The following is a 13,903-nucleotide window of genomic DNA, read 5'->3' on the forward strand; positions in this document are numbered from 1 at the left end:
CTCTTGATGAGCTTCAAGAGGTAGTCACCGGAAATGGTCTTCTAACAATCTTGAAGGAGTTCCCAGAGACGCTTAGCACTTGTTGGCCCTTTTGCCTTCACTCTGCGGTCCAGCTCACCCCAAACCATCTCGATTGGGTTCAGGTCTGGTGACTGTGGAGGCCAGGTCATCTGGCGTAGCACCCCATCACTCTCTCTTTTGGTCAAATAGCCCTTACACAGCCTGGAGGTGTGTTTGGGGTCATTGTCCTGTTGAAAAATAAATGATGGTCCAACTAAACGCAAACCGGATGGAAAAGCATGTCGCTGAAAGATGCTGTGGTAGCCATGCTGGTTCAGTATGCCTTCAATTTTGAATAAATCCCCAACAGTGTCACCAGCAAAGCACCCCCACACCATCACACCTCCTCCTCCATGCTTCACGGTGGAAACCAGGCATGTAGAGTCCATCTGTTCACCTTTTCTGCGTCGCACAAAGACACGGTGGTTGGAACCAAAGATCCCAAACTTGGACTCATCAGACCAAAGCACAGATTTCCACTGGTATAATGTCCATTCCTTGTGCTCTTTAGCCCAAACAAGTCTCTTCTACTTGTTGCCTGTCCTTAGCAGTGGTTTCCTAGCAGCTATTTTACCATGAAGGCCTGCTGCACAAAGTCTCCTCTTAACAGTTGTTGAAGTGATGTGTCTGCTGCTAGAACTCTGTGTGGCATTGACCTGGTCTCTAATCTGAGCTGCTGTTAACCTGCGATTTCTGAGGCTGGTGACTCGGATAAACTTATCCTCAGAAGCAGAGGTGACTCTTGGTCTTCCTTTCCTGGGGCGGTCCACATGTGGGCCAGTGTCTTTGCAGCACTTGATGGTTTTTGAAACTGCACTTGGGGACACTTTCAAAGTTTTCCCAATTTTTCGGACTGACTGACCTTCATTTCTTAAAGTAATGATGGCCACTCGTTTTTCTTTACTTAGCTGCTTTTTTCTTGCCATAATACAAATTCTAACAGTCTATTCAGTAGGACTATCAGCTGTGTATCCACCAGACTTCTGCACAACACAACTGATGGTCACAACCCCATTTATAAGGCAAGAAATCCCACTTATTAAACCTGACAGGGCACACCTGTGAAGTGAAAGCCATTTCTGGTGACTACCTCTTGAAGCTCATCAAGAGAATGCCAAGAGTGTGCAAAGCAGTCATCAAAGCAAAAGGTGGCTACTTTGAAGAACCTAGAATATAAGACATATTTTCAGTTGTTTCACACTTTTTTGTTATGTATATAATTCCACATGTGTTAATTCATAGTTTTGATGCCTTCAGTGTGAATATACAATTTTCATAGTCATGAAAATACAGAAAAATCTTTAAATAAGAAAGTGTGTCCAAACTTTTGGTCTGTACTGTATATTTAAAAAAGTCTGGTATATACCAGTAAATTATAACTGTGGTTTTGCTGTTCCACGGTAAAAAATCTCTATTATCCTGCTTTTGGCATTTTTTGCCGTAAAAAATAAATAATAGTGTCTCCTGATTGTTCAGACACAAATATATCTGTTGAAAATAGTCTGGTGTAGGCCCGAGAAATACAAGTGTGGTTTTGCAGTTCCACGGTTCAAACCTCTGTATTATCCACTTTTGGGCCATTTGTATCTAAAAAAAACAGTTTGAGTGTGTCGCTCACTGTTCAGCCGCAAATATATATATATTTAAAAAAGTTTGGTATACATACACCAGTAAATTATAACTGAGGTTTTGCTGTTCCACGGTAAAAAATCTCTAATATTCAGCTTTTGGTATTTTTTCCGTAAAGAAAAACAGTAATATTTTCTCCCTGATTGTTCAGATTGTTTAAAAGAATCGGGTGTAGGCCAGAGAAATAGAACTGTGGTTTTCCTCTTCCACGGTTCTAATCTACTTTTTTATTACCCTTTTTCCAATGATAGTGCGAGTGTAAGCTATTTTACTTCCTTTACAATGGGCAAGGCGCGTGGCAAGGGACGTGGAAGTGGACGTTCTGGTGATGGTGCGTGCAGAGGACGGGGCCGTGGCCAAGGTGAAAATGTGCCACAACCAACAGCCACATCTTCTCGCTCCCACTTCTTGACCGAATTACTAGGGAATCACAGAACAACACCAGTATTGCGAACTGATCAGTGTGAACAGGTTATTAATTGGATACAGTGGCGTACCGCCAAGGCGGCAGACCACGCCACTGCTATGGGGCCCGTGGCCGGAGGGGGCCCGTGAGGGCCCCAAGCAGCCTGGGAACGAGGAGGATAGGTGAGTAGAAGTTTGCGGCGGCAGAGGAGCAGGTTGCAGCAGTGGAGGAGCGGAGCACACGCTGTAGCCGCTGCTGCAGCTACCACGTGTGCCCGCTGCTAAAGAGACATGAATATTCCCTCTTCTCCACTCCCATGGGCGTGGAAAAGACGGAATATTCATTTTCTTTAGTAGCGGGCACGGAGGAGCGCTGAGCCCCGGCTCCTGCTGTCAGTGGCCGCCGCTAAAGAGAAAGCATATTCACTCTTCTCCACACCCATAGTCCCGGCGTGGAAAGGAGTGAATGTGCCGACAGCAGCAGCAGCTCACCTCGGCTTCTGAGAGCGTGCGCAGCTCAGATGCCGACATGAGCTGCTGCAGACAGGACTCAGCGCTGGAGCAGAGGTGAGGAGGGAAGGTGAGTATAAGTGTTTATTATTTTACTAGATGGTGGCCCGATTCTAACGCATCGGGTATTCTAGAATATGTATGCGGCCGACCGGGCACAATCAGCAAAGTGGTGTTTAAATTTGGCGCCAATAATGCTGATTGTTCGCGGCCTGCAAACGCGACCAATCAGCAGAGGGGTGTTTAAATTTGGCACCAAAATCGCTGATTGGTCATGGCCGGCAATCAGCAGAGCGTTGTTTAAATCTGGCGCTAATCTCTGGCAGCCGCGACCAATCAGCAGAGCGGTGTTTAAATTTCAAGCAAAAATTGCTGATTGGTCGCGGTCGGCCGGCGGCTGCGACCAATCAGCAGAGCGTTGTTGAAATTTGGCGCCAATCTTGCTGATTGGTCGCGGCCACGACCAATCAGCAGAGCGTTGTTTAACTTTGGCGCCAATCTCGCAGAGCGGTGTTTAAATTTGGCGCCAATCTCGCTGATTGGTCGCGGTCGGCTGGCGGGCGTGACCAATCAGCAGAGCGTTGTTTAAATTTGATGCCAAAATCGGTGATTGGTTGCAGCCTCTATTTAAATGTGGCGCCGAAATCGGCCGCGACCAATCAGCACAGCGGTGTTTAACTTTTGCGGCAAGATCACTGATAGGTCGCGGTCAGCGAATCGTATTGGTGAGGAACGGCGTGCGGAATCGTATTGGTGAGGACCGGCGAGCGCCGCTGCCTGTGCGGCTACTTCCGCTGTGAGAAGCCGGGAGATGAACGACTGTTCGCAGCAGAAGTATCCAGACCCGCAGCGCCGCTCCCCGGTCCTCCCTTGACACCCTAGCCGCTGATCTCCCGACAGTAGCCCCCTTAGATCTGACTCGTCTCCCACCCGGTAAGACGTTTGTAGCGGTTCCAGATCGGGAGAAGATTTCTTCACTGGGGTCATTCATCTAAACTAGCCGGCCATGCCGGTCTGAAGAAAACTTTCCTGCTCATTACCCGGCATTACTGGTGGCCTACCCTGCGCAAGGATGTGGTAGACTTCGTCTCGGCCTGTTCATCTTGTGCCCGCAACAAAGTTCCCAGACATCTTGACGCGCCCCCTGGGCCAGTGTTGTTGGGGATACCCGGAGCCGGATCAGATGGGGGTTGTAGTCTCCGAGTGGCTGTGACCCGGTCCGTGCCCAGGGTGTCAAGCTCAGTGTGTGGCAGTCCTTATGATGTTACTAGATGTTCTTTTGTGTCGACTACGCCACCCGTTGAATTGCGGTCAATACGGCCGCCGCTGCAGCAGGGTCCGCTGAGGCTGGTGGTGTATGTGCAGCTTAGGTAGTATAACCCCCAACGGGAGGGGTATAGCCTCAGGGGGTCAGTTGCAGAGGATGGGGGTTGTGGTGGTGCAGCGGGGATGGAAATGAGACTCAGAGTCGGGCTGTGCAGTTCAGGGTTTGTTTACTTACTGCAGTTGTTCTGGTCACTCCGGCCTTAAGTGACCACCCGAGCCGTGCTGCGTCCACCAGGTCCTGGACTCGGCCAACCCCCAGGTGATTCTGGAGCGTGGTCCTGAGCTCCCTTTCTGTCCTGTCCTCTTCTCTGGCCTTCCCCACCAGGGATCCACCTATGTCCGGCTCCCTCGGGCCTCTTGGTGGTAAACCCTTGTCTCTGGGTTCCCTGACCCTATTCCTGGTCTGCCTTCCGGGTGGATTTAGTGGGTGGTCGTGGCAGATCCTGCCCACGACCTCCGGTTCCTGGCTAAGGTGTGCTGTAGCCTCTGCCAGCTTGGGATCCGGTACCCTGTTGCCAACTCTTCACCCTCTGGTCTAATTTGGGCTCTTGGAGTTCCTTCTTTCTCCCCCTCTGGGTCTTTCTTTCTCCTCTCTCTCTCTCTTGGCCTTGGAGCTGCTCTCCTCCTCTGCTCTCTTCCTCTGCTCTGCTCTGACAAAAGACTGACAGACTGACCCTGATCTAAGATGGTTCCCACCTTATATACTCCCTCTATGTGTGAGCTCAGGTGACCAGCACCCAATGAGCTCCTAGCTTTACCCAGGCTGCTCCCCCTATCTGCCCCTACACTACTGGGATGTTCCACCCCCCTCCCACTCCAGCCAGGAACAGACACTGTTGTACCTGCACATTTCTCTAGTGGGAGTACCGTCGGTCTGTTCCTCGGAAATGGAATGTGTGTAGTGCATGCAGCTAACTGAGCTCAGTTCCACACTCCATCCTTACCCGGGAGTGGAATACCACACCTCTGGCTGAGGTGCAATACCCCTGTAGCAGCCGAATCCTCAGGGTGCTACAATCTTCCAGCCGGTCACCTCCTGCCTCTTCCCGTACCTGCTGCCCCTTGGCAACACATTGCTATGGACTTTATTACAGATATCCCTGTTTCTGCAGGCTGTACAGTCATTTGGGTGGTCGCCGACCGCTTTTCTAAAATGGCCCACTTCATCCCTCTGCCTGGTCTCCCGTCTGCATCAGAGCTGGCTAAGGACTTCTTCCTTCACATCTTCCGTCTCCATGGCCTACCCCTCCACATTGTGTCGGATCGAGGGGTTCAGTTCACCTCACGCTTCTGGAGAGCTACGTGTAAACTGCTGGATGTCACCCTGGATTTCTCCTCCGCTTACCATCCACAGTCCAATGGCCAAGTAGAGCGCATCAACCAGATCCTTACCAGCTACCTCCGGCACTTTGTTAATGCTCACCATACCGATTGGGTGGACCTCCTACCATGGGCCGAATTCTCCTACAACAATCATGAGAGCGAATCGACTTCCAAGTCCCCGTTCTTTGTAGTCTATGGTCAACATCCTCGGATTCTGTTTCCCGTCTCCGCTTCTGTGGACAACCCTGCCGTGGAGTCTCTGGTCAGCGAATTTTCCACCATTTGGGAAAATACTAGGTCCGCACTTCTTCAGTCCTCCGAGCGGATGAAGAGATATGCTGACAAGAGACGTCTGGGTCCGCCTCAATTCCGTCCGGGAGACAAGGTTTGGCTCTCCTCCAAACATGTTCGACTCAAAATACCCTCCTACAAGTTGGGTCCTCGGTTCATCGGCCCATTTGAAGTCCTCAAACAAATCAACCCAGTGGCCTACAAGTTAAAACTCCCGGCCACCTTACGGATTCCCAACTCCTTCCACGTATCTCTCCTCAAACCAGTTGTGTTTAATTCTTTTTCCAACAATCCAGGTACTCCCCCTACTCCGGTTTCCGCTGAGGATGTTTTTGAGGTAGAGAACATTCTGGCCACCAAGAGGGTAAGAGGAAAGACCTTTTTTTCTGGTGGATTGGAAGGGGTTTGGCCCAGAGGAGAGAACTTGGGAACCCAGGGAGAACATTCATGCCCCGCTTCTACTTGAAAAATTTCTTTCTGGCCTAAAAAAGAGGGGGCGTAAAGGGGAGAGGTACTGTAGCATCGGCGTCTCTGCCCCCTGCCAGACAGAGACGCCGTCCCTCTCACCGCCGCACTCCCCACCCGACGTCCTCCAGCGCTCCTCTTCTTGCTTCTGCCGGCGCGCGCAGCTTCCTGGGCACTGTGCTTAGGGCGCGCGCGCGCTCCCTCCCTCTTAAAGGGGTCGCGCGCGCCGCCCTAAGGAGTCCCCGGCCAATTGCCGGAGGTCCTCCCATATATAAAGCACCTTCTCCAATATGGAGGTGCCCGAGCAATAGTTGATGCACAGTGTACTCACCTCTGCTTCAGCCCTCAGGTCCCGCTGCTAGCCTGACTACTAGTCCTGCCCGCCAGCCTGACTATCAGTCCAGTTCGCCAGCCTGACTACTCTCCAGCCCGACAGTCTGTCTTCCGTTCAGTCTGCCAGTCTGTCTATGGGCTTTGCCCGCCTGCTTACCTGGAAGCACCTGCCCGCTACCTACCGTGCCTACCTGGAGGCTCCTGCTTGCTACCTGCTGTGCCTACCTGGAGGCTCCTGCTTGCTACCTGCCGTGCCTACCTGGAGGCTCCCGCTTGCTACCTGCCGTGCCTACCTGGAGACTCCCGCTTGCTACCTGCCGTGCCTACCTGGAGGCTCCAGCTGTCACTTGCTGTGACCACCTGACAGCCTACCTAGAGGCTCCTGCCTGTCACTTGCCGTGACCACCTGTCAGCCTACCTGGAGGCTCCTGCCCGTCACTTGCCGTGACAACCTGACAGCCTACCTAGAGGCTCCTGCCTGTCACCTGCCGTGTCTGCCAGTCCATCCACCAGGACCACTCGTCAGCCTGCCTGCTGTGCCCATCTGCTATACCGGTCAGTCCCAGCTATCTGACCCGTGGGAGTCACCTGCTCTCTTACAAGGTCGTCCCCAGAGTAGCACCTGGTCCCTCTGCTCGGTCCCTCCCTGATCATGGAGTCGTTAGCCGCCGTACGACCTAGGTCGGTCCGAATTGATACTTAGTTACGCCCCTCTGGGTCCCTCCTTGCACCGCAGCACAGAGGTTCCACCACCCGGATCCGTAACACAAGTGAAGTTGATACCAAAAAGTTCTATTTTGGTCTCATCTGACCTTCTCCCATGCCTCCTCTGGATCATCCATATGGTCATTGGTGAACTTCAAACGGGCCTGGACATGTGCTGGCATGAGCAGGGGGAACTTGCATGACCTGCAGGCTTTTAATCCATGATGGTGTAATGTTTGAGTCTTTGGTTCTAGCACTTTTCAGGTCATTCACCAGGTCCTCCCGTGTAGTTCTGGGGTGATTCATTACCTTTCTTAGAATCATCCTTACTCCTCGAGGCGAGATCCTGCTTGGAGCCCCAGACCAAGAAGATTGACCGTCATCTTGTTTCTTCTATTCTCTAATAATTGAACCAACAGTTGTTGCCTTCTGACCAAGCTGTTTGGCTATTGTCCTGTAGCCAATCCCAGCCTTGTGCAGGTCTACAATTTTGTCCCCGGTGTCCTTAGACAATCTTTGGTCTAGACCATGATAGACAGGTTGGAGCGTGTTTGATTGTGTGGACAGGTGTCTTTTATACAGGTAACAAGTTCAAACAGAAGCAATTAATACGGTAATTAATAAGGTAATGAGTGCAGAGTAGGAGAGTTTTTTAAAGAAAAACTAACAGGTCTGTGAGAGGCAGAATTCTTGCTGGTTGGTAGGTGATCAAATACTTATTTCATGCAATAAAATACAATTTATTATTTAAAAATCGTAAAACGTGATTCTTTTTTAAGATTCTGTCTCTCACAGTTGAAGTGAACCTATGATAAAAATTACAGACCTCTCCATTCTTTGTAGGTGGGGAAACTTGTAAAGTCGGCAGTGTAGCAAATACGTGTTTTCCCCCCTGTATATTTATTAATTACACATATAATGAAACCATTTGGATAAATGACAGCCAAACAGGTAACAGGTTAACCAGCAGTGTATCCATTTATAGAAGTCATATATGAGATGGATGTGCACAAGTGTGTACATATATTATCTCACAGCGGTCTTGTTCCCAAAACTGACATCCAATTCTCATCAAACATAATTAAAAGTAAATGTCTACCCATAGTGCCAGTGCACACTACAAACGTTACCACATACAAATAAATGAAGACCCCAACACGCGTTTCACGTGTGAAATAACTTTGCTTTCTCAAGGAAAACTTCATTTTTTCTTATGTGGTAGCGTTTGCACTGTACAGCAACAGAGGAGGAGATGGGGAAGAAATATTGAAAAATAGGGAAGCCTGGTGGATTTTAAAACTAAGCACCCGGCCCCCACATGGTTTAAATTTCAGCAAAAACATTATGCTACACTAATAAATAATATCTCAATGTAGTAATTAATAAAAAATGAAAAGAAAAAAAAAACATTTAAAAGATTTTTTTTTTGTGCAGAGGAAGAGTGATGTTTTACAATATGCATAATGTATTTGCTATTATTCATTAAGAAATAATGCCACTAATTCCTTTGCACTGAAATATCCCATTACATGCCATGTTTGCACAATGACTTGCAAAAGTAATACCCCCCCCCCCACCCACCTTGGCATTTTTTGTGCTATTCTACCTCAGAATCTGGAATTTTGATTGTTTTTTTTGAGGGTTTGCATCAGTTCATGTAAAGAACATGCCTAGAATTGTGAACATTTAGTTTTCTTTTTATTGTTAATCAAAAAACAAATAGGACAAAATAAATAAAAACTTCAGGGTGCATAACTACTCACCCCCCTAAGTCAATACTTTTTAGAGCCTCATTTTGCAGCAATTATGGCAATTATAACTGCAACTTGCTTTGGATAAGTGTCTATGAGCTTTCCACATCTTACCACTGGGATTTTTTCCCATTCCTCAAGGCAAAACTGCTCCAGCAACTTCAAGTTAGATGGTTTCCTCTGATTGATCAGCAATCTTCAAGTCTGACCACAAATTCTCAATTGGCTTAAGGACAGAGGTTTGACTAGGCCACTAAAATACATTTATTACCCGTTTTCCCTTAAACCACTTGAGTGTTTCTTTAGCAGTATGCGTTGGGTCATTGTCTTGTTGGAAGGTGAACCTCCGTCCCAGTCTCAAATTACTTACATACTAAAACAGGTTTTGCTTAAGAATATCCCTGTATTTTGCACCATCCATCTTCCTCTCCCCTCAACTTGGACCAGTTTCCCTGTCCGTGCTGTTGAAAAACATCCACACAGCATGATGCTGCGATCACGTTTCACTGTAGGGATGGTGTTCTTGGGGTGATGAGCTGTGTTGGTTTGGCGCCAGACATAGTGTACCTCTGTGGTCAAAAAGTTCAATTTTGGTCTCATCTGACCATAGTATTTTCCTCCGTATCTTTGGGGAGTCTCCCATATGTCTTTGGTCAAACTCAAAATGAGCCTTACAATTTTTTTTGTGTAAGTAAAGGCTTTTTTTCTGCCCACTCTTCCATAAAGGCCACCTCTATGGAGTGTATGACCTATTGTGGTCGTATGGACAGATACTCCAATATCTGCTTGGGAAGTCTGCAGCTCCTTCAGGGTTACCTTTGGTCTCAGTGCTACCTCTGAGTAATGCACTCCTTGCCCGGGCTGAGATTTTTGGTGGGAGGTTATCTCTTGTTATGAAACCATGTTCTTTCCATTTGATGGTAATGGATTTGATGGTGCTCCGGGGGATCCTCAGAGATTAGGATACTTTTTAAAACCCAACACTGACTTGTACTTCTCAACAACCTTGTCCCTGACTTGTTTGGAGATCTCCTTGGTCTTCATGGTGTTTGTTTAGTGGTGCCTCTTGCTTAATGGTGTTGCAGCCTCTGTGGCCTTTCAGAAAAGGTAAAGTCTATATGCTGACAGACAGGTGACACTTAGATTGCACACAGGTGGACTTTCTTTCACTAAGCATGTGACTTGTAAAGATGTACGGTTGTGGATTTTAATAATCACCTAGGCAGGTTATCGATGCAATTAGTTTTATTCCTTCCGGCCACGGTGAACAGCAATTCCAGGTAAATGTCCAACAGGCAATTCTCTTAGTCCTAGAGTTCCAACCTGTGATCAGTAGTTCCACTGCCACGTACCAGGTGATACCCACTGTCCTCCAACTTTTGGTTGGCCCACAGCTTTTTGTATCTCCCGCCGGTATATTGGCAGTCACAGCATATGCTCCTTTGGATGATGGATATCACGACCGCAGACCGTGATTCTACCCAGCTCTCCGTCCGACTAACAATGAATGTTCTCTTTCTCCTGCACAGGGTTCAGCCCCCTGAATTGGCAGAAGTGCTCACCCCTCCCTCCCCCAGCTAATTGTGCCTAAAGCCCCCGTCTCACATAGCGAGATCGCTAGCGAGATCGCTGCTGTGTCACGGTTTTGGTGACGCAACAGCGACCTCACCAGCGATGTCGCTATGTGTGACACTTTGCAACGATCAGGCCCCTGCTGTGAGGTCGCTGATCGCTGCAAAGTGTCCTGGACCAGTTTTTGGTCGTTGCTCTCCCGCTGGTCAGCACACATCGTTGTGTGTGACCAGCGGGAGCAGCGATCAGGCTGGTAACTATGGTAAACATCGGGTTACTAGGGGCACACGCGCACTTAGTAACCCGCTATTTATCATGGTTACGAGCCTGCTAAAGTGAGCGGTAACCTCCCGCTCACTGTAGCAGAGTGGTAACCATGATAAACAACGGGTTACTAGGAGCGCGTGTGCCCCTAGTAACCCGATGTTTACCATAGTTACCAGCCTGCTCCTGCTTCAGCAGGCTCGCAACCAGGAACAGGACATCGTGGAAAGATTCTTTCCACGATGTTGCTGCTCCCCTGATCGTTGGTGAGCCTGCCTTTTTGACAGCTCACCAGCGACCACATAGCGACGCAGCAACGATCTCTGACAGGTCTTATCGTTGTCGGGATCGTCGCAGCGTCGCTAAGTGTGACGGGGCCTTTAGTGGAGATATTTTCTCAGGTGGAACCCATCCCCTGGGTTTGCATGTGAGACTACCTGTGGTGACGGAGAGAACAATGGCCCAAGGTCTCGGAGATATGGTCACTGAATGAAATAGATACCTGAGGTTGAACTGATGAGCAAACAAATCACTAACAAAACACAGCAAGCAAATTTCTGACAAAATACAAAATTAAGATCGATGAAAATGGATGCTCAGTGCTGGAAAAGTATTTAGAAAGTGGCCAGGTTCTCACACTCCTCCCCCACTTTTTCAACACAGACACGAATGTAAAAGGTCTCGCCTTTATGAGAACGAAATTTTGTATCATCCAGTTTCCTCAAAGCATATTCCATGTCGCCCTTGTGAATATACTCCACAGTCCCCATTCCACTCTGGTATACATCAGTATAATAGACATCTCCAGCTTTTCTCATATGATCTTTTAGATCCTGCCAACTTCCCGATGGGGGAAGCCCTGAAACGAGAACTCTGTATTTAGCTAGCTGGTTCAGGGGTCTGTCCCTTCTGCGGGGTCCTCCATATCCCCCCCCCCTGATCCCCGGTTTGTCCTGGGAAATTCCACACATGCCCAATGAGAACCAAACTTGGATCCATTGCGACCAACCCCAGAGTGCTGACACCCACTTAGGGGGATGGTCACTTGGCAACCTGGTAAAGGGAGCTCTGGGGGGACAGTATCTAGGCTGACCAGGGTGATGGTAGATCCAGTGTCCCGAAGTCCCTGGGCCTCCTCCCTGATGTAATTTACCTCCCCCAGATTACATTCCTTCATTGTGACAGTCATTGCATTTTGTGTATCACTCACCGCTGACATGTTGATATTGCTCCTTTCCCTATTGGCTGATGCAGTGTGAACCAGTCCTTCGCTTCCGGTTACGACATTGGCCCAGTGGCACACCAATCCTGCTCCCAGATTGATTCCCAGCAACACATCTACTGGTAGGTGCCGCACTACTCCTACATCCACCATTCCATGACTGTGACCCCAGTCTAAATGTAGTCGGGCCCTCCGAATGTTCAAAGATTCTCCTCCGGCTACATTGACTAACATACAGCTGCCGGGGACAATACATTTGGTGACTACCTGTGGTGACGGAGAGAATAATGGCCCAAGGTCTCGGAGATATGGTCACTGAATGGAATAGATACCTGAGGTTGTACTGATGAGCAAACAAATCACTAACAAAACACAGCAAGCAAATTTCTGACAAAATACAAAATTAAGATCGATGAAAATGGGTGCTCAGTGCTGGAAAAGTATTTAAAAAGTGGCCAGGTCCTCACACTTCATCAGAGATTAGGATACTTTTTACAACCCAACACTGACTTGTACTTCTCAACAACCTTATCCCTGACTTGTTTGGAGATCTCCTTGGTCTTCATGGTGTTTGTTTAGTGGTGCCTCTTGCTTAATGGTGTTGCAGCCTTTGTGGCCTTTCAGAAAAGGTAAAGTGTATATACTGACAGACAAGTGACACTTAGATTGCACACAGGTGGACTTTCTTTCACTAAGCATGTGACTTATGAAGGTACCGTTTTTTTCGGACTTTAAGACGCACCAGACCATAAGATGCATCTAGGTTTTAGAGGAGGAAAATAGAAGAAAAAATGTAAGCAAAAAATGTGGTCATGATGCCCTGTTATGGAAAGGGGGTCTGCTGCTGACACTGTTATAGGGGTAATGTCCCCAAATTCTGTTAATATCCCCCATCCTGGTATATATGGCCCCCTCTTTCCTGTTATATGTGGCCCTCATCCCCATCCTGGTATGCATGGCACCCCTCATCCCCATCCTGGTATGTATGGCACCCCTCATCCCCATCCTGGTATGTATGGCACCCCTCATCCCCATTCTGGTATGCATGGCACCCCTCATCCCCATCCTGGTATGTATGGCACCCCTCATCCCCATCCTGGTATGTATGGCACCCTTCATCTCTCATCCTGGTATGTTTTTCACCCCCATCCCTCTTCCTGGTTTGTATAGCACCCTTCATCCCTCTTCCTGGCATGTATGGCCCTCCTAATCCCTCTTCCTGGTATGCTTGGCACCCCTCATCATGGTATGTATACAAAGAAAATGATGAAGTCCGCTCACCTATAAACTCCTTTGCGGTGTTTCCTCCTTTCTGCTCGGATAGCAGCAGGCTGTTGCATTGAACACAACTTCAGACCAAAATCCAGCGAGTGAGGAGACTCCAACGATGTGGTGTAATTAAAATTTCCATTTATTTGAAGGATGATATTTCCACAAAAAATGCACTTACAAAAAGATCCAATTCACACCATATGGGCAAACAGAGTAAAAAAAAACGCTACGCGATTCGGCTTAGAAAAGCCTTTATGATGGTACATACATTGGAATACAGGCAGGGTATAAATACAAAAGAACAGCAAACTGACAAAGGAATTCCAATCAGTTAACTAATTAATTCTTGTGACGTTCAGGTGTTACATCTTTGTTTCCAAGTTGGAGACAGGCTTTTTTCTTTTTGTGGTTATTTAATGCTACAGACGTTATAATAAAAGTCCTGACATTGAGGTTTCTGGCAAGAGAATTGAAACAAATTAGCTGAACAGTGTAGATTCTGCATGTTGGAAACAGTAATAAGTATACGAAACACAATATATACCAACGAAATATATGTATGTGTAGCTGAATAAAAAATCTCCCACAGCGGGAGGTGACCAGTTTAGTTTGTCCAGTTATTCCAGCTTTCATCTAGATATCCCTATATATATCGTACTACCGTATATAATAAAACTGTTATTTTCAATTATCCATTGCTGTATACAAAAGATATGTTGGCATTATTTATTAGTATATATAGAACGAAAAATTACGTACAGTTTGCTGTCAAAAA

The sequence above is a fragment of the Phyllobates terribilis genome, unplaced genomic scaffold, assembly GCF_046119375.1.
Source record: "Phyllobates terribilis strain yellow unplaced genomic scaffold, ASM4611937v1 Scaffold_37__1_contigs__length_12642776, whole genome shotgun sequence".
Classification (NCBI taxonomy): domain Eukaryota; kingdom Metazoa; phylum Chordata; class Amphibia; order Anura; family Dendrobatidae; genus Phyllobates; species Phyllobates terribilis.